Source organism: Camelus ferus, chromosome 9, assembly GCF_009834535.1.
Source record: "Camelus ferus isolate YT-003-E chromosome 9, BCGSAC_Cfer_1.0, whole genome shotgun sequence".
Lineage (NCBI taxonomy): Eukaryota > Metazoa > Chordata > Mammalia > Artiodactyla > Camelidae > Camelus > Camelus ferus.
In genome coordinates, this window is record NC_045704.1 from 39,782,112 (window position 1) to 39,800,205 (window position 18,094).

The 18,094-nt window shown below is 43.4% G+C and overlaps 1 protein-coding gene across 3 annotated transcripts in view; it reads right to left on the reverse strand.

Moving 5' to 3' along the window:
• The window catches only part of CDH8 (cadherin 8), a 313,666-nt gene extending 305,534 nt beyond the window's left edge, over positions 1 to 8,132 (reverse strand). For 2 of the 3 annotated variants that reach the window (XM_032486452.1, XM_032486454.1), the window contains exon 1: positions 7,675 to 8,132. The gene's annotated coding sequence lies outside the window, so the exon portion shown is untranslated. Of the gene's footprint in view, positions 1 to 6,216; positions 6,239 to 7,674 lie in introns of those variants that run through there. The other variant, XM_032486453.1, reaches the window with a different exon arrangement.
• Between the last annotated feature and the right edge of the window lie 9,962 nt (positions 8,133 to 18,094).

Genomic DNA, 18,094 nt, shown 5'->3' on the forward strand with positions numbered 1-18,094 from the left:
TTAAGGCAGAACTGTATTGAAACCACCTAAAAGGTAACTCTAAGCCCCACCCTTCTCTTGCGGATTAGATAGAGCACCATTAGGAAGTCATTTCTCAAGTGTAAACTAAACCCCTCCTTCTCCATTTAAAAGCCACATCCTTTGCTGTCTTTAAAACAACCACTCAAAATTTAATAGCCGAAGAACTAAATGAGTGAAAACAATTTGTGCTGGCCCTTTGCTGGAGGAGGTCATGGAGAAGATGGGTTCACCCATGAGCTGGGCCCCGGCAGTCAGAGGCTTCTTACCCCTCCCTGTCCTGGGAATGCATGTTGCACCCACTCGTCCTGCAGGAGAAGCAGTTCAAAGATGTAGCCTTGAGAGAGTAATGTGTTACTGAGACAGTCTGGACGGTGTCTGTGCCTAAACCCCATTAAGGCCTCTATATAAACTTTAAGATTCTGGCAGGCAGGTGCAGAGATCTTGCGGCTTCCAAGACAAGTCTCCTATGTCAGTTCCCTTGCTCGTTAAACTCCTCCCAGTCTGGAGTGGTCTGTCTTCTTGGTCAGTCTCTCCTGGCCCTCTATGTACAATGGCCGGCTTTGAATTTCACGGCCCCAAATCCCAAGGTTGCAAACCACTACCCTTTAAATCAGAGCAACGACTAGGAATCAATCTTACTCTGAACAATCTTGTAACACAGCTAAACTGTGGGGGCACAAGGGTTGAGAGAGCATTGACCCTGGAGTCAGACAGAAGTCGTTTGAATCACAGTTCTATCATTCCTACAATAAGTGACCGGAGCAAATTCATCTCAATTGTGGCAGATGAGGAAAGTGACATGGAGGATGGTGAAAAAAATTAGACGAGATAAGCTTTGTAAAACTCTGTCAATGTAGCAATGATAGTTACTCTTTATTGAATGTTTCACCTGCTTAACAAAGAATCTTGACTGATTTTTTTAAAAAATTATTTTGCTTCAATTTCTTGCGTACATCAGTGGGGAAAATTCCATTGCTCTATGTAAATAGGGAAGAAATAAAATAACCTTCCAACTCTTGTTTTGACATGGCATGAACCAATTGGACATAAATGGAACAGCATTTCATAAATAGCTTTCCCTACCCACAGCTAACATACAATTAATGACTTCAAAGAGTTTTATGAGGCCTCTCAAGGGCAGTATTTTTAACCTCCCCCCAGCCTGGGGTCACCCATGTCTCTCTTTTCCACAGAAGACGTGGCATACCGGAACTACTCACTTACAATCAAATTGTTACCTACTCATTGAAAAACCCGGGACTTCTCTTCTACAAGAAAAATTCCTTTAGTCCCTACTAATTCAAAGACGAGGACAAAGTGATATCTAAACACTTCTCAGGCAGGAGTTCCGAGAAGACAATGCTAACTAGAGATTGGGTTTAGGTAGTGTCTGCTTCCCAAAATATTTCACAGCTTTCTTCTGTGTATTTCAAGGAATTTTAGCACTACTGATGACGGTTAGAAATTAGGAGCTCCCCCTTCCTGTCTGAGAAATGTGGACATGGTTAGAATCAGTTATATCACACAACCAGGGCTACTGAGTTGGTGACACTGAAACTGAAATGCAGCCAAGTGTCCCAGTGTAATAAATGAAGATGCTGCAAAGTAGATTATAGTGTGTAATAACCACACTTGTAAGTACACCTTTCTGTCATTATTTCATGTTTCAAGGACTTTATAGCTTAAAAACCACCCACTGGCACTGTTGCCATGAACTATGTATGGACACAGATGATGGACAGGTAGGTAGACAGACAGCAAGCACTCATTGGACAAAAACAATACTGAGATACCACACGGAATGTATGGTCCACGAAAATAAAATTGCTTATTCAGATTCTAAGTGTACTATCTTCAGCTACTATATTTTAGTAAAACTCAAAGACAAGTATGTTTTACTATCCTAATCGAAATAGATATGAATTCATTTTTTTTCATATTTCTGAGACCACCATTTTAAAGATAGAAATACTTGGACAACAGAAAAGTTAAATTCTGTTTGCCAAGCTGAAACAGCAATAGGGTAAAACACAGCGTGCAATGTGACCTTAATTTTTACATCAGATTTTGGAGATGAGGTTGCATAGATAAGAAGGAAAAGCATTCCCTTATGATCATCTCTAGCACTCCCCCGTCTACTTATTTTATGTTATTTGTGTCACATCAGGAATCAAATAATCATGTTTTATGCACTAATCCAACTAGAAAGAAACAATGCATGGAAAATATGGTTCTTACTGTTAATAGGATTGAATATAGCATAATAACATTTTCACTTAATGATATACATAGGAAGAATTAAGAAGATTTCCATTTAATATTCCTGTGGAGTATATTCCATTTGCTTAAAATGTCAGTAAACATATCCACAATGCACCTTACCATGGAATGTTTTTTTTTTTTCCTGTGTGCATTGAGGGCCAGGTATCCTGCTGATTAAAATCAGTATAGAGGAATATACAATTGTCTTCTAAGACTCAGATTTGCACTTCACATGAGGTTGACGTGAACTGTTCCATCCAAATACAAAATGTATTAAAGAGAGGAAGAAGAGAGGGAGGGAGGGAGCAAAGGAAGGAAAGAAGAAGTAAGTTCTTCCTCAGGTATTTCTTAATACGTCCCCTGCAAGGGAAAGGTGCATGCAACGATTCCATAATTAGAGCATTTCCCCAGTAAAATGCAACTTTGCATCACATACAGTTTAATAGCCTTTTTGATGCAAGTTTAGTCTTGGAGGCATTCTCAGTTTTACAAAGCTGAATTATGTCATTTTTATATGCCCATATCATTTGAAAAATGATTTCAAGGGAGAAATATATGCTTTGTGAAACATAAATAAAATGGATTTTTTTTTCAAAAAGAGAAAAGCTGTGTCTAAGAATAAACTTGGGGCAATTTATGAAATTCCTGTAGAGAAAACTGAGGTAGATTGTCACAGTATTGGACTTTGGTTATAACTGCATCCCTCCCTCCCCTTTACTGAGAATCCCCCAGGAAAAGGAAAAAAGGCATAGTGTCTGCTAATCATTAATGCATTAAATCGATGCTTACTGAACACTAACTCTATGCTTAGCCCTCAGCCATCACCCTTCTAGCATTTGCAGTTGTCTTTGGCAAGAAGGGTAGGGAAGGAGACTGTGTGAAGGTCCTAAATAAAAAGGTTATTCTTTTAGGATGTCCAAAAAGATACAGAAAATCACATCTGTTTCTACTTACTAATAGAACTTTATTAAACAACAACAACAACAACAACAACAACAACAACAACTTCTAAAGGCAAGAAGGTAGATGATACTGGTGATACGGAATAGCACATGACATTTAAAACTCAGGAAATAAAAACTCGGGACATGATAGAAAAAGGAAATAGCATTGGCCCCAGTGCTTTGCCGTGAAGATGCGCCTGGCGATTTAGTTCACGGCAACATATGGGAGAAGCAACTAAATGGCATCCCTTGAAATTATTTCTTTTCTGACCTCTTGAAGTTGCCAAGTTCAACTAATTTTCTCCTCCTGGTTCTATCTGAAGCGGGTTCCAGAGGCAAGAACCAACAGTTCAGCAGAGATATATTGCACACATCACATCATCACAACTTTCTAGGGGAACGAAACAAGCGCAGACCAACAGCTCTTTGGATAATGAAGCCCCACGACATCAGCTGACAGCCTTCAACCATCAAAACATTATTCTATTTCACAAATACACATTTATGAGAGTCTGGAAAAAAATTGTCCCCCACTACAAACAGATATATCTGCTTTAAAAGACTAGTCAACATACAAATCTAAGGAACCAGGAGTGCAAATCAAATAATCTAAGGCAGATGAAATGACAAAGGGAATATGACCAAAATCTCCTACTTGAACCAATAAGTAAGTTAGTTATCTGGGCACGTTTTCAGGTTTTCTAAAAGTAAGCTGAGTGTGTGTGTGTGTGTGTGTGTGTGTGTGTGTGTGTGTACAACACAGAATATAGAGCAACAGGAATCAGCCTTGGTTTAATTCTACACTCTGTAGGTGTGTAACACACCAAAGTCAGAAGCCTTTTCCTAAACTAAAAAGCAAAGTTAGTCCATTTCAGCTGTACATGCCAACAGTGCTGAAAACAGAGAGAAAACTGCATCATTTTTCCTGCTTCTCTGAATAACACTGTAAGAAATATAAAATGACCAAAACCAGGGTCAGCAGCATCACTGAGCAAAACGTTTTCAAAAGGAAGTCTTGGGGCCGTAGACTGCATCTACAACGGCTATTCTGATTATGCTTGTTCCCTGATTTGTCTAAAACTTTGCTGATGGGATAGAAAAGAATGGTTGGAAATATAAACTGAATGTCATCTTGACCATGAAAAGCTTTTGGTAGTACACGGAAAATTTGCTCAGATTGGAATGCTGATAAAGTCGTTAAGGTGTGCCACCTTGAGTAGAAAAAGATGAGGATTATTATTTTTTCTTTGAAGCGTTAATTTCCTTCTAATGATGAGGTTTCCTGAACAGTTGATGTGCAGATTCTAACTTCCTGTATGTGCTTGTTCCTGTTTCCTTTCCAATAAACAGTGAAAGGAACCTGGAAGGGAAAGCCATGCGGTACACAGTTTCTTGAACAGGATCATTATACCCTCATTCTTTGGAGTTCCCTTGCTTTGCTCCAACAATCGGGTGCTCCCTGCTAACCAGGAGTATCAGACCTTAAATCTGTGCAGAGTTTGCAAGGCAATGTTGCATCATGAGTATATTTATATAACAGCCTTTACAAATGCCTTCTCAAGTGGTCTATTACATCCTGCTGAGCGTGTTTTATGGGTTGTTTAGTACACTGCCATTGGCTACTTACACTGTGTTCAGTACTAAATTAAGGGGTTGCTTTAGAAGACTACTATCTTAACCAGAGTTCTACTTAATACCCAAATAAAGTTATTTTACAGGCTAAAGACGTCCTTCCCTTTCGAGCTGGTATATGTATAGCAGGCAAATGGAGCTGCTATTCCAGTGAGGGCTGCTATAAAATTGTTCTTCAGCTAAACTCGTAACACCTTCAAAAGCTCAAGAAATGCATCCTGGACACCCAAAATGCAGCTCAAACATGTTGAGTCTTGAGTAGAGATATTTACCCTCCTGGAGTCTTTAGAGTTGTAGGAGACTATAGCTTCTAAGGCAGAATAATTGATTTTTAATAGTAATAATAATTGGAAATACAAGATCCAGGTTGCAGGGGAGAACGATTAAAAAGTTTGAATGACAGCATTGCAGCATAAATTTCAGAGAACATTAGCAGTGCCTTTAAAATATTTGGTCTGTTTGCAATGGTCATGGGATACCCTGATGCCCCTTTGAGTGTCCTGGGGAACAGAATGAGGAAGATGAACTGTCACTGAACAGCCCTGAATGAAGCAATCCCCAGAACTGCTGAGAAGGCTCTTCTCTCTGTTTTCGGAACAGATTTTCTCAACTCCAAGCCCTCTTCAGAGTCCAGGAAAAAAATATATCAAAGGTGATTTAAAATCCTGCGACTGCTCCAGCATGAAATGACTATGTGATGGGGAGCCTCAAATCTGCTAAAGCAGAATTACAGAATATTATTATTACTAGTATTATTTAATAAGAGGGATAGCCCTAGAATTTCTTTCAGCCACAGAGCTCAGGGAAGTGGAAAAACATGTCTGGACATGATGATTATGAGGAACTCTCTTTGAGGGATTAAAAAAAAAAAAACTGTAACCCTCAGAGGACACCCTTCAAAGAAAGGTATCAGGCCTCTCTGTGAAAGAATCTTTCTCTTTCTCTCTGACACACACACACACACACACACACACACTCTCTCCCTCTCTCCAGATAGAACCCCTGCAAAGCTGGACACAGCTGTTGAAAAGCAAAAGCCAGGCAGAAATTTCATCTGTGCTTGCCATGAACAACAGGGCTCATTTTGCATGCAGTGGGGTACAGCAGCCAGGTTGAATGGACGGAAAATCCTGCTCCTGAATCTTACATAAATATCTCTCTCCCACACATAGTTTTCCAGTTGAAAAGCTCCCATAATGAAGCCGGGGGTGACAGCCTAGGGAGGGTTGTTAACCATTGAGATGGCTGTCAGGAGTGCTGTAAAGAGGGCAGGCGCTTCCGAAGGGCCCCAACCCTTCCCAGTCCCCCTCATCTGCTTCGCGGCGGTACCCCATTCCAGAGGGCAGTGCTCGCATACCTTCTCCAGCGTCCCCGCTCCCATTGTCAGCCCACAAACACAGTGAAGCCGGCGAAAGAAAGCAGCCGGCTGATCTGATTAGCAGCTCTGGCGCGCTAAGGGATGATCGGATCATGCCTCTTAAAGAGGAAACTCTTGTGGAATCTTCAGGAAAGGGTGGTAAAGTTGAAAGGATCTTTTCTCGCTTGCTTGGTTATAAGCTCTATTCTTTAATTGGAGCTGAAGTGAGCAGCTGCCAGCTTGATTTTCCACCACCGACTAATGTGCGTTTGCAACAATAAACAATTAATGTTTGATTTCTTACATTTAGCAAGCCAAGCAAACAGCTGCTATCTCGGCTCGCGGAGGCAAACTGGCTAGTCCTGGACGTGCCGCTGACTCTGTGTCTGCGGGGAAGGGTCCACGATAACGAAACTTTGAGGATTTTGCCAGATTGGGTGAGGAAGGCTTTGGTCTTGGGGAGAGAAGAGGCACAGGGAATTGCGGATACCTGTTGGCATCATCGTTGGCGGTGGCTGGTTTTCTCCGTCTCCAGGGTTGGCTGGAGCCTGGGAGAACGGGAGCAGATTCCTTATGAACCTGTTACGCGTTGGCAGAACCCAGGCGAGAGCCCGCTTTTCCTCGGGTCCTGCGGGGGGCGCGACCCGCCCCACAGGGGTTCGCGGATGGGGAAGAGTGAGATGTCAGAAAGCGCAGCTCCGGGCTCCGCGGGCGCTGTGAGACAAGGAGTCCCCGCCTCCGCTTGGGGGGCCTCTGTGAGTGCAGTCTCGCTGGTTCCGGGAGGACCCTGCCTGGGGGTCCTGCCTGGATGCGGGGCAGCATCTTAGCGATCGCAGAGCCGCGGTGCGGCTGGGGAGCCCGGCAAGTTTGCGGTGGGCACTGCGCCTCCCGGGCTGGAGCAGCCACTTGTGGGAAAGCCTCGCACCGGGGCTTGCGCTGCTGTGTCGTGGCCCGCGGCCCCACCGCGAGGGTCGCCCTCCCTCTCCTCGGGGGTGGGGTGGTGCAGCAAACCAGCCAGAGGGCACCCTCAACCCCCTACGCCTCCTTTCAACTGGGGCTCGCACCCGCCTCTCATCCAGCGGCGGGTGCTTCCCATTCACCGCACAGACCCCGCAGTGAAGGCGCGCGGCTGCGGCGGCGCCTGCCTGTGTCGCGAGGCGGCGAAATCGCCAGGCGACCGCAAGGAGGGAGCCCGGCAGGAAAACTGGAGGAGCACAGCCTGCTTGCTACTCCCCAGGATCTACTGACAGAGTAGGTTGCCAAAATCGTCAGGTAAAACCCTGAAGCGTCCCCATCAGCTGTGCATTGCAGGAAAAAAGACTCAGCTCAACCCTGCGGGGAAGGAGGCGCGCAAGGAGTCCGAAGGGGCAAGGGGATTCCTAAAAGAAACGGTCCCTTTTAAGACCTCGGGGCATTGATTAAACCGGGGGGGGGGGCGCGGGGAGGGGGACCACTTACTCTTGTGGGGCTCTGCGCTGGCGAATTTCAAGCCTCTTAGTTCACAAATGGCTGGAGGGGCTCGGGGTCGACTCCCGATGGCGGCAAGTACCAAGCGATCCCCGCGCGCTGGGCAGCCGCCTCCGGATCGTGTTCATGCCGCTCAGAGCTGCGGGGCTTGGTGCGGAGACACCGGGCGGGCGCGCCGGGATCTGGGTGTCTGCAGCCGAAAGTGCAGCTTTGCTGGGTGGACGCGACAGTCTGTGCAGAAACCAGCGACAGCGGATGAGCTTCGAGGAGGCAGGGAGATTCCAAATAGATCCACTAATTCTGGGCTGAGCGCTCCAGCGTGCGAGCCCGCTTGCCTGCCAAATGTAACTGTGAAGTGATGTGGAAAAGTGAGCCGGGTGCCTCCCCTGACGGATCTCATTGGGCAGAGCGCAGAGGCAGGTCTACCACTTGGAAATTCATGTAAGCGGGCCCCCTCCCCGCCCCCTCCCCGTCTCCCCGCCGAGCTCCGGCGCGCTCGCTCCTTCGCTCTCTCCCCCTGCCAAGTGGGCGCACAACTTTTCGCTCCTCGCTCCCGAGCACGCCCCGCGCGTCTCCGCCGCCGGAGCTACCGGTGAAGATGCGCCCTTCCGCGCGGCGTGCGCAGCCAGCGGAAGGCCAGGCTCCCGGATAAGAGGGCTGGCAGACGATTAAAGGATGCGAAGGAGGTATCCGCGTGCTTTCTCTCTGAGTCTTCCCTGAGCTCTGGGGCTAGCGTGATCTTGAAAAGCGTCCTAGTGATCCACGGCTGTTTTCCTGGGGAGGAAGAGGACGCGACAGGGCAAAGGGGTGCGCGTGGGCAGCTTACCTCCTCGTGATGCCGAGAACCTCTTGCGGACAGAGTAGGGTGTTTTTGTAAGACCGCTGCCTACTTCTCAGAAGCTATGGTTTACAGGCGATGTGTTGTGATCCTCTGGGTGGAGCGCATTCCTCATAGCCCAGGCTTCTACTCCGTTAGAGAAATGGGATGAGGGAGCGCAGAGGGGCAGGCGCGAGGGGCGCGCAGTAAGTAGGTGTGAAAAGAGCAGAACTTGTTTGGGAAATAAAGGGTGGGACTGCTAGGTCTTCTCAACGTGCCCTGGCCTCCAGATCTCCTCCCAGGCACCATTATTGCAGCTCTTCTGCCTTCACTGTAAGATGCCCCCTCAAGCCCTCTGAGAGTCCCCACTCAGACCTTGAGAATCGCTCACCCTGCGGTGAAGCCAGCGCAAGAAGAGGAATCATGAATCAGGAGGTCCAGATTTCTTTTCTTCCCATCAGTGAGGCAAACACGTAGAAATACGCAGCCACTATGATCATTTTTAAAATAAAATTAGTGAAAAATACTATGAGCTAAGCCTTACTTTTTTTGTTTAACTCCCCTCTGCAAAGCATTTAGTCCGTTCTCTGTGCACTAAAGATGAACTCCGAGGAAGGGTTTTTACCACCTGGGGACAGAACCGACACAAGAAGAACGCGTGCCGAGGACCAGACAAGGTCCGCAGAGCTTGCACTGTCTGACTCAGATTAATGAGACAGAGTGAACAGAATGAGAAAGCAGACACAATATGCTTATAGTATTTATGCAAATTTGACTTTTTGTGTCTGCTGCATCTAGCATCCTATTGTGAAATGCTGAAAAGAATATTGACTACAGGTCTAATATCCGTCTGTTTCACATTCTAGCTAATATATGGGCAAGAAACTTAGTGAATTATTTTAGAGAGGGAAAGGTGAAGAGCAGGAGTAGGTGTTTTCCCACCAGGCAGTCACTAAGCAACTGTTCTCAGACTTTGTCTGCTTACAGGGCATTCAGGAATTTGCTAATTCTGTCTTGAAAAAAAGGAACAGCAGTCACATCGCAATCAAATTATAACTGCTGCTAGACCAGGCAGTCCCAAGTGGACTGAGAAATAGATCACATCTTGGCTATGCTTAATTTTCAGACGTTCATTTTCACTTTGAGCAGATGCTCCTCCCAACCTTTCCTTTGGGTACCTTGTCACATCTATGAGAACTGAAGAAAAAGTTATGTGTTACTGAAGACTGGGAATTGTCACAAGCAACACACTCACCTCAAAAGAAAGCGCTAGAATGGTAGGGATAGACAAAATCCTCAAATCGTATTTTCTGAAAGGAAAAATAAAACTATTTTGAAGACAAACTGAAGAGAGTCAGAATCCAATGGCTTTACTTACCTTGGGTTAGAGTGAGTTTCTTTTGACTCACCTTGCCCACATTTATTCTCAGAGCAGTTACATACACTGTCTTCGCTGAATTTCGGCCAACCAGAATTCAAGGTAGCCCTGTCTCTCTGCATGGCTAATCTCTGCTCAAAGTGCTGCAGTAGGAATTTCCTACTAATTTTCCCCTAATTCTTAGGAGAGGCCTGGATGATTAAGCAGTGTGAAAGAGGATTAGGATAATGTTTAAAAAGCCCTATAAGGATATTCCTAAAATAATGAGGGTTGCTGAAAGACAAGGCATTTGCCTCTTTAACAATTCCACCCACTCTTAATAGGATGCAGTGCAATGTCACAATGGTGAGAGCTTAACTCGAGATACTGTTTTCTTTCAACATCCTCTCCAGGGTTACAGCCTTCCAGCAGAAGAGGACTGTTACACAGGCTTTTTAGGATGGCTACTAAGATTGCATGTGTTGTGGAGTATTGCAGGGGAGGAAGGGTGAGCAGGTATCTGGTAGGGCAGGAGAACGGTCGGAGGCGGCGTGGGGGTCGGGGGACCGGGAGGGGGAGGACTGCATTCAGAATAACCTTGGCTGACTGATGCCCAGAGTGGGATGAGGCAGGACGTCTCCAGCCTGCATTTTGGTGACAGGCAGACAGTTTTGCAGAGGAGTCTCTGCAGTTGAATGAGGTGGAGAGAGACTCCACGTAGTGAAAGACACTTGTCTTGTTCACTAGGGATGGGACTTTGGTTCCAATTTTGACTAAGGAAGACAGTAAACCAAGTGACTGGTTACTTAGAGGGTGAGGAGTCCGATGGCTTATAGGAAGCAGGGTCCCGAAAGGGGGTGGGAGAGCTAGGAAGCCTCCAACTTCTCCAGCTGGAGCAGGAGATGGCAGAATGGAATACAGCTATTACTTGCTGCATGAAAATCCAAACTTTTCCTCTCTTCTTTCTTCAGCACACAATAAAAACCTAAATTCACTAACTAAAAAATAAATGTGTTTACCATGATTGGATTGCTGAGAACGTTCAGACTTACAGGATTGCTTTTACATTTAGATTAACTAATTAATGACTTCATTCATAGAATACCTCCTAAAGGGAAGGCTGAGTAGTATGGATTCCATGAATGAGAGGATTTTATAATGTGATACCTGCCAGTGGTATTTCAAAATAAGATTTAAAATAAAAACTTGAAGAATGTGAAACATGAAGAAGGAAAAAACATAAATATAACTCCAATTAGTATGTATTATTTTCTGGTGATTCAGAGGCCTTCCCCCACGTTTCATAGAATCCCAATAAAGAAAGCTGAAAACCACTATGTTTTTTTTTGAGGGGGGGTGTATATATTTATATAAAACATTTTTATATTTTTATATAAAATATATAATTAGTGTGGCATTAGGCAAGAGACTTCAAAATTTTATTTTGAAATCCAATATTGAAGCCTAAGTCATAAGGATGGAGAAATTAAGAAAGCTGTTTTAAGAAGCTTGTACATGTTTAAATAAATTTAGAAAAGGTGTTTCTGAAGTTTTTTTTTCCAAACCAGCCTCATCACTAAACTCTTGAAAAGATATGATGGTGCTCAAGTGAAGTTAATGGGAGCAATTACAGAAGGAAGTTCTCAAACTGTGATCTCTGGACTGGGTACTGCCTCCCTACCCCCAGGGAATTTGTTAGCAATGCAAAGTCCCCTGCCCTGAATCTGGATGGGGCTCAGCAATCTGGGTTTTAACAAACACTCCAGGAGCTTTTGTGGCTTGCGAAGGTTTCAGAGCCACTGCCTCAGGCTGCTCTTTTCTCCAGTGATGTATAGATAACATAGAGAAGAATTAAAAATAAAATGGTGCAGTAACACTTGTTTTTGTCCTGGAATATTCTAACAGAATACTACCTTTTAAAAAGTAAAGTAAAATAAAAAGAAAAGTGTATGCACACTAAATTTCTCATGCACTTAACTTCACCAATATTTACTACAGGATTTGAAAAACTAGACTGATTTCTTTAGAAGTGGTTGACGATTCTTGGGATAAAATCATCACTGAACTCTCTGTTCAGAGTTGTGATGCTCTACATTTCTGGGCTGCTGGTTTTAGCTGTCCCTGAAATTAGACCTGGATCTCTTAATATTGACTGTAATTACTAATCTTGAGCTTGCCATTATAGTTTCAGTAAATGGAGGTGTAAACACTCTCTGAAAACCACATCTGTGCTCAGAGCATTTTGGAGAAGGTTTTCAAAATGGCATTATCTCTCATCTTCCCAGGTGCTAGAAAAGAGATAAGCCCCAATTCAGCTTCTAAACAGAAACTGAGCGGGGTGGGGAGGGGAGCAGCAGATAGCTTTAAGGGGACTGGTACAAAGCTATCAAATATTTGTTGTTTGGTTGTGGGTTTTGTTTTTTGGTTTTCCTGAAGGAGAATAGGATTCCAGACCCCTCTTGTTTAACATGGTAGCCATGAAGGGGGAAAAAAGAAGAAGAAGAAAAAAAAAGTTCACATTGTGCTTTAAAAAGAGGAAAAAGAAAAGAGAAACAGAGGGGACCTTCCTGGCCCCCACCCCTCTCTCCCCTCTACTACTAGCTTGGGATATCAAATTGCATTCAGTATTAAAACATAATAATTAAACTGAATTGATCTTAAGTCTAGTTTAGCAGATTACCATCTTTTGAAATTTGCACACTTATACTATGTATCATTACAAATGTATAAAAGAACACAAACGCACAGGGGATGGAGGCAGGGACCATCAGCGTCTCTTACTATGGGATGCCTAGAACGGAGTTTATAGTTCTGAATCGTTGTTACCACGTCGGTTACTCGATAGGAAACTACTACATATGCATCCCACCAATGTTCTAAGTTGAAAGAAAAAGACATTGCTGAGAATATGAACACAATTTCTTTCTTAGTTAAAGCTGCATAACGCTGTCTAAAGATTTTTTTGTTTGTTCGTTCGTTCATCAAAGTTAAACTGCCGCGCGGGAAAAAAGGTAGCATTGCTGTCTCCTGTCTGCGCGGGCACTGGTCCCGTCGGAAGGGAAGTGGAGGCTTTTTTTCTTCCACCTCAAGCGCCCTCTAGCGTGCGGTATCTGCATAGGTTGCTATGTAGAAGGAGGTGGAGAGAAGAAAGGAAAAGAAATCCTCTACCAATCGCTGTCCTAATTCCTGAATTGCTTTGCTTTGCTTTCTCTCCTTCCTCAAAGGGGTCATTTCCACAGAAGTGTTTGGCAAAACAAAAGAGGTGCTTTGCTTTTGCATGAAAAACAAATCACTCATTTACTAAACTGGGAAACAAATGCTAATCCTTTCTCAGGGGTTTCTTTTGAACATTCATCATAATTTTCCAGAAGTTTCATACACTCTAGTAATCAGGCAAATAAAAGAAGGTAAGTTGCTCCCTAGGAAGAAATTCCATTTTGTTCCTAACTCACTGAAGCCCAACTATAAGACATTTGATGCAAATTGATTAACCTCTCCATGGGTTTTCAGTTTGTGTCTCCATAAAAGTGCATAATACTTCTTTCTTGCCTCAGGGGGCTGGTATGAGGCCTAATTGAGGTTTATAAAACAATTTCAATTCCTCAGATACAATTTGATATATAGTTGAACCCGCCTTTCATCTTGTATCTACTAACAGGGTTTCAAATTCTCTTTGGTAGTCCGGAGGGAAACTGTGATCAGGGATCTGTATTTTCATAAACATGTCGTTAAAACAACTCTATTGTAAATAGTGGCTTTGCTCAAGAGACTTAGAATGGTAGGATATGGGGAAGAATATTTGGAGAAGAAAAATGTACTTGCTTTTGCAAACACTGTGAATAAACAGAGCTAAATAGTAAGGTGAAATTCCTACATGGTATACATTTGGGCATCTCTCCCTAAATTTTAAAATGAGCTAACAATAACAGAAGGTAGTTTTTACTCACCCAAACACCACCCAGTAAACACTTAGTCTCCAAGAAAGAAGCAGACACATGTAAACAAACTTGTGTACTGGCATCTGTTCAGATGGTAGGATGTCTAAACACCTGTTATGCAACTCAAGAGATTTATTTACTAATAGTATGATTATTATGCAGCATTGTGTTTTACCAATATCCCTATAGCTATGATATTTTACAGGGTAGGTAAAGAGGGAGGTGAGCTAACATTTTAACACATTCCATTAGCTTGTGTTTTGTTTTTTTTTGTTTTTTTTTTACATACAGTATCTCTAATTATTAAGGCACTGTGAGTGGAAAGGATATTGTTGGTACCCTTTAAAGCATAAGAAAGCTGAGGCTCAGAGAAGGTGATCTGCTTAAGGCTACACAGTTAGTAATTTAAAAGTGCAATTCAAACCCAGGGTCTCCAACGTTAAATATAATCAAGTACTACCTTTCCATATTGAAATACTAGTAAGTAACTGTTTGTTATAACCTACTTTTAGAACAATGTGTCACCTCCCTATCTATAGAAGGGACTCACACACTGCAAGCAAGATGACCTAAGCAGTATGTGTTCCCAAACAGAACCAGGATCCTTAACTGCATGTGATTTTGGAAATACAGATCCCAGGTTCCACGGTTAACCTGCTAAATCCAACTCTCCAAGGAGAATGTATACCTTTAGAAAGCAAATCAGGTGACTCTGATTCAGCATAGCCAACACCTTTCCGGAGGCCATTTGAGAATAATGAAGCCAAATGGAGTCCAAGGTCTCCTGAGCTTCTCAGCACCGACGTGCAAGGCCAAGGCGCACTTCCGCTATGACCATTTAGCTCTGTACAGCCCTTTGTGTACTTCCAAGCATATCGGCTCTCTTACTTGATCCTTGGAATAACCTTGTGAGGTGAGAAGATATATTCTCTCCTCGGTTTTATACAGTTACAAGCTTTTAGAGCCAATAGGGGCCCTTAGAGATTGTCTCGTTCAACCTCTTTATTTTATGGGGAAAAACAATGGGTAAGGTTTTTGACTCCTGAGACTGAAGTAACCAGCTCTTGGAAAAATAACCAAGACCCAGATCCCAGGTCATTGGTCTTTAAAGAATATATCAGGTTGTCACTTGTTCCCTGAAAATATGGCCGGGGTGCAGGAGGGGGGAGGAGTCATTAAGCTAAAAACCTGATTAGTCTTCAGGATATGAAATCAGAAGGCTGGGGAAAACAAACAAATAAAACGAAAAACATAGTTTAGACTCAAATAACATGGTCTAGAAAAAGTCTACTTACATTTTCTGGTGAGATTACATTTACTCCCTTCACCCAGCATCCGCTCAGTCTAATAATATGTCTTGTCTTGGTTGAATTATTTCAGTACCCTGGAGTTTGGCTCACTAATGTAGCCCCAGAGGCTCCTTCAAAGCAGATCTTGTGTGCTGCAGACTTTTGGAGTGAGAATTATTGGGGAATCAGAGGAAGATAACAGCACAAGGGAAAAAAAAATGATTGTGCTCTCATGTATTCTGATGCACCCTAAAACTTTCTCTGATACCTTCCAGTCCAAAGCCCAAACAGAAGCCACCCATTTCAAACAAAGCTATGTAAGACTGACTCCTGCTCTGAAAGCAGAGAAAAACCAATGAATGGAGCCTGCTGAATTTTTTCTTTCTTTCCTTCTTTTTTTTTTTTTTTTTTTTTTTTGGCATAAGGATATCCTGGCTTTCTTCTGCCAAATGATCTCATTGTGCCTGAGCAGAGAACAGTTTATTTTTCACTAGGTTGCTCCCTCCCCCCCCATTACATAAGGCATATCATCATTTTTCTGGAATAAAAAGTGACGATGAACGGCAGAAGCACTCGCAGCTGGTATTATCGGTGTCTCGCTAGGCACTCTAGGGACTGAGTGGAACATGTTATCTCATTTATTCTTTACCATAACCTCCTAACTTTTCAGATGAAGAGACTGTCAAGGGAAATGTATTTTCTTTCTCTAAATCCCAATTAGGCTTCTGCTACCATCTTCTACCATCGTTTCACAGCACACTCTATGTGTCCTGTGTGCACTCAGCCAAACTAAACTTCTCTTGGTCCTTTGAAAATGTGTACCCCCTTACTTAGGGGCGGTGGGGTGGGGGTAGGAGATGGGACTCCTGCAAGACATACAGATGTCTCTGCAGCCACGAGGATCCGGTCAGCAGTCAACAGTCACAGTACTGGCTTGTAAATTAGATGGCTAACTGGTTAACCAGCTTGATAACCTCTCCGAGTCTCATTCATTGCCTTTGTGTATCAGGAACTGTATGCTTTATGGAATGTTTAGCTCACAGGGCTGTTGCATTAAAGGATAAAATGAAAGGAAAAAAAATGTCTAGTTTTTGGCGCACATGCTAGTTTCCTCTCAAGTGAGCCCACTGATACCTACCTACAAAAAGCAGATGACCAGGAAACAGAGTTCTCTGAGATCCCTACAGCTAGGCTAGTCCTCTTCAATGTGTAAATCTGTCTCCCGGCTACCCAGGGCATTGATTCAGACCCCAATCAGCCCTTTAAATGGTATCATCCACTGTTTTCCAAAACATCTGAGCTCCAGGCAAACAAGCCTTCATTTTTCTCCAAAGCATCATTTTCTAAAGTTTATACCCTGCACACACAAATGCATTTCTTCTTGAGAATTAAAATTGTGTTTTTTTTCTTATTTTGTCCCTCTCCCCACCCCACCTTCATTAATAAGAGACTAATGTCTTGTTAGTTACCAGCTAAGGTGAGAAGGAGGCCTGCTTCAGTCTCAGGATTGGGTAAAAAAAATATGGATGTATATTTTGCATTTAATGACCTAGAAGAGGAATAATAGGATCTTAAGGCATAAACAAGAGAAAGGAAAAGGTTAGGGTCAAAGTCCTAATGGAAGACAAGCTCTCTTCCTTCAGTGGTGAAAAGGGTGCTGGTGTCAGTTTTCAATCAGGAGGGTGCTAGAATTTACGGACAGGCAAAAGGACTGACCATTAGGTTCCATACTAATGCTGGGAGCACTTGGTAGGGGCATCCTTGGTTAGTTGATGGCTTCAGAGGAGAAGCACCCTCCATGACCCAACAGCGGGTCAGCTCCATGGTCATTTTCCTATTGATGAACTCTGCACGGGGCTTTTCATTTATCCACTTATCTGCACGCCATGGACCTTGGAGACAAGAGCTTGACCAACCTTAAAAATGGGAAGGTGTCAGGAAGAAATCTGGACAGAAATGGGACTGAGTCGGGTTGCAACTGAATAAGAGAGTCTGGCTTCTCTGGGGACTTGCCTAGAACCTGAATTTGCACAGCAAGAATCCTGGCTTTTTTGAGTATATACATATTGTATGTCTATTTGGAGATGCATTGTTATGGTGCTGCTGGTAATTATAGAGGAGCTTACGCCCCTTGGAGACACTTCTTGGAAATGCCACTGAGCTTGGCTCTGTACTCTGGGGATGCAATGAGCACCAGCTTGCTGAACAGATCCCGAGCATAGAGAAATGACATTCTTCCTCTCTCAGGATACCTCTCCATGAATAATGGCCATCTTACCTTTCAAGATGGATCACAGGTATCACTCATACTCAGGCCTTCACTCAAGTCCCCACTGACATACCTGTGCTGCTCCTTACAGACGTCTGCAGCATGAGGCTGAGCAGACCGTCCTGTCATTTCATGTGTGTTTGCCTGGCGCCCTCACTACACTGATTCTGAGCTCCTTGAAAGCAGAGATTATATTATCCATCTCTGTGTATCCTCAACCTAGCCCAAGGCCTGACGCACAGGCAACATTCAACAATTGTATTATTTAAGATAATAAATGAATACGACTGCAAAGATAACTACGAGATTTTTGTCAACAGTTGGCTAGAAATAGTCCCAGATTTGGGCTTAGAAAAATCAGATGGTCCAACAGATTGGTGTGGGGAGCTCGATGAGGATAACAGCTTTCCCTGAAAAAGAGACAGGGAGAAAGAGGATCGCAAAACAAAGTGAAAAGAAACAAAACCAGGAAGCTCAATCTCCTAGGGCAGAAATAGAACACTGAAGACAGATTAAAAGGCTGAACAATTGAAAAAAAATTAAAAATTCATCGAACTGACACAATTAAGAATGAACATTAGGAAACAATTCAGATCCCAAATGGTGATTTGCATAATAGTAGTAGTTAATACTAGTAGTAACAATAATTATAATGACACCAAGTATCAATAAGAATCCATCTGCTCCTTAGTGCTTCATAATTTAGTACCTGAGTGTTTACAAAGCGAGTTCCCATTCAGG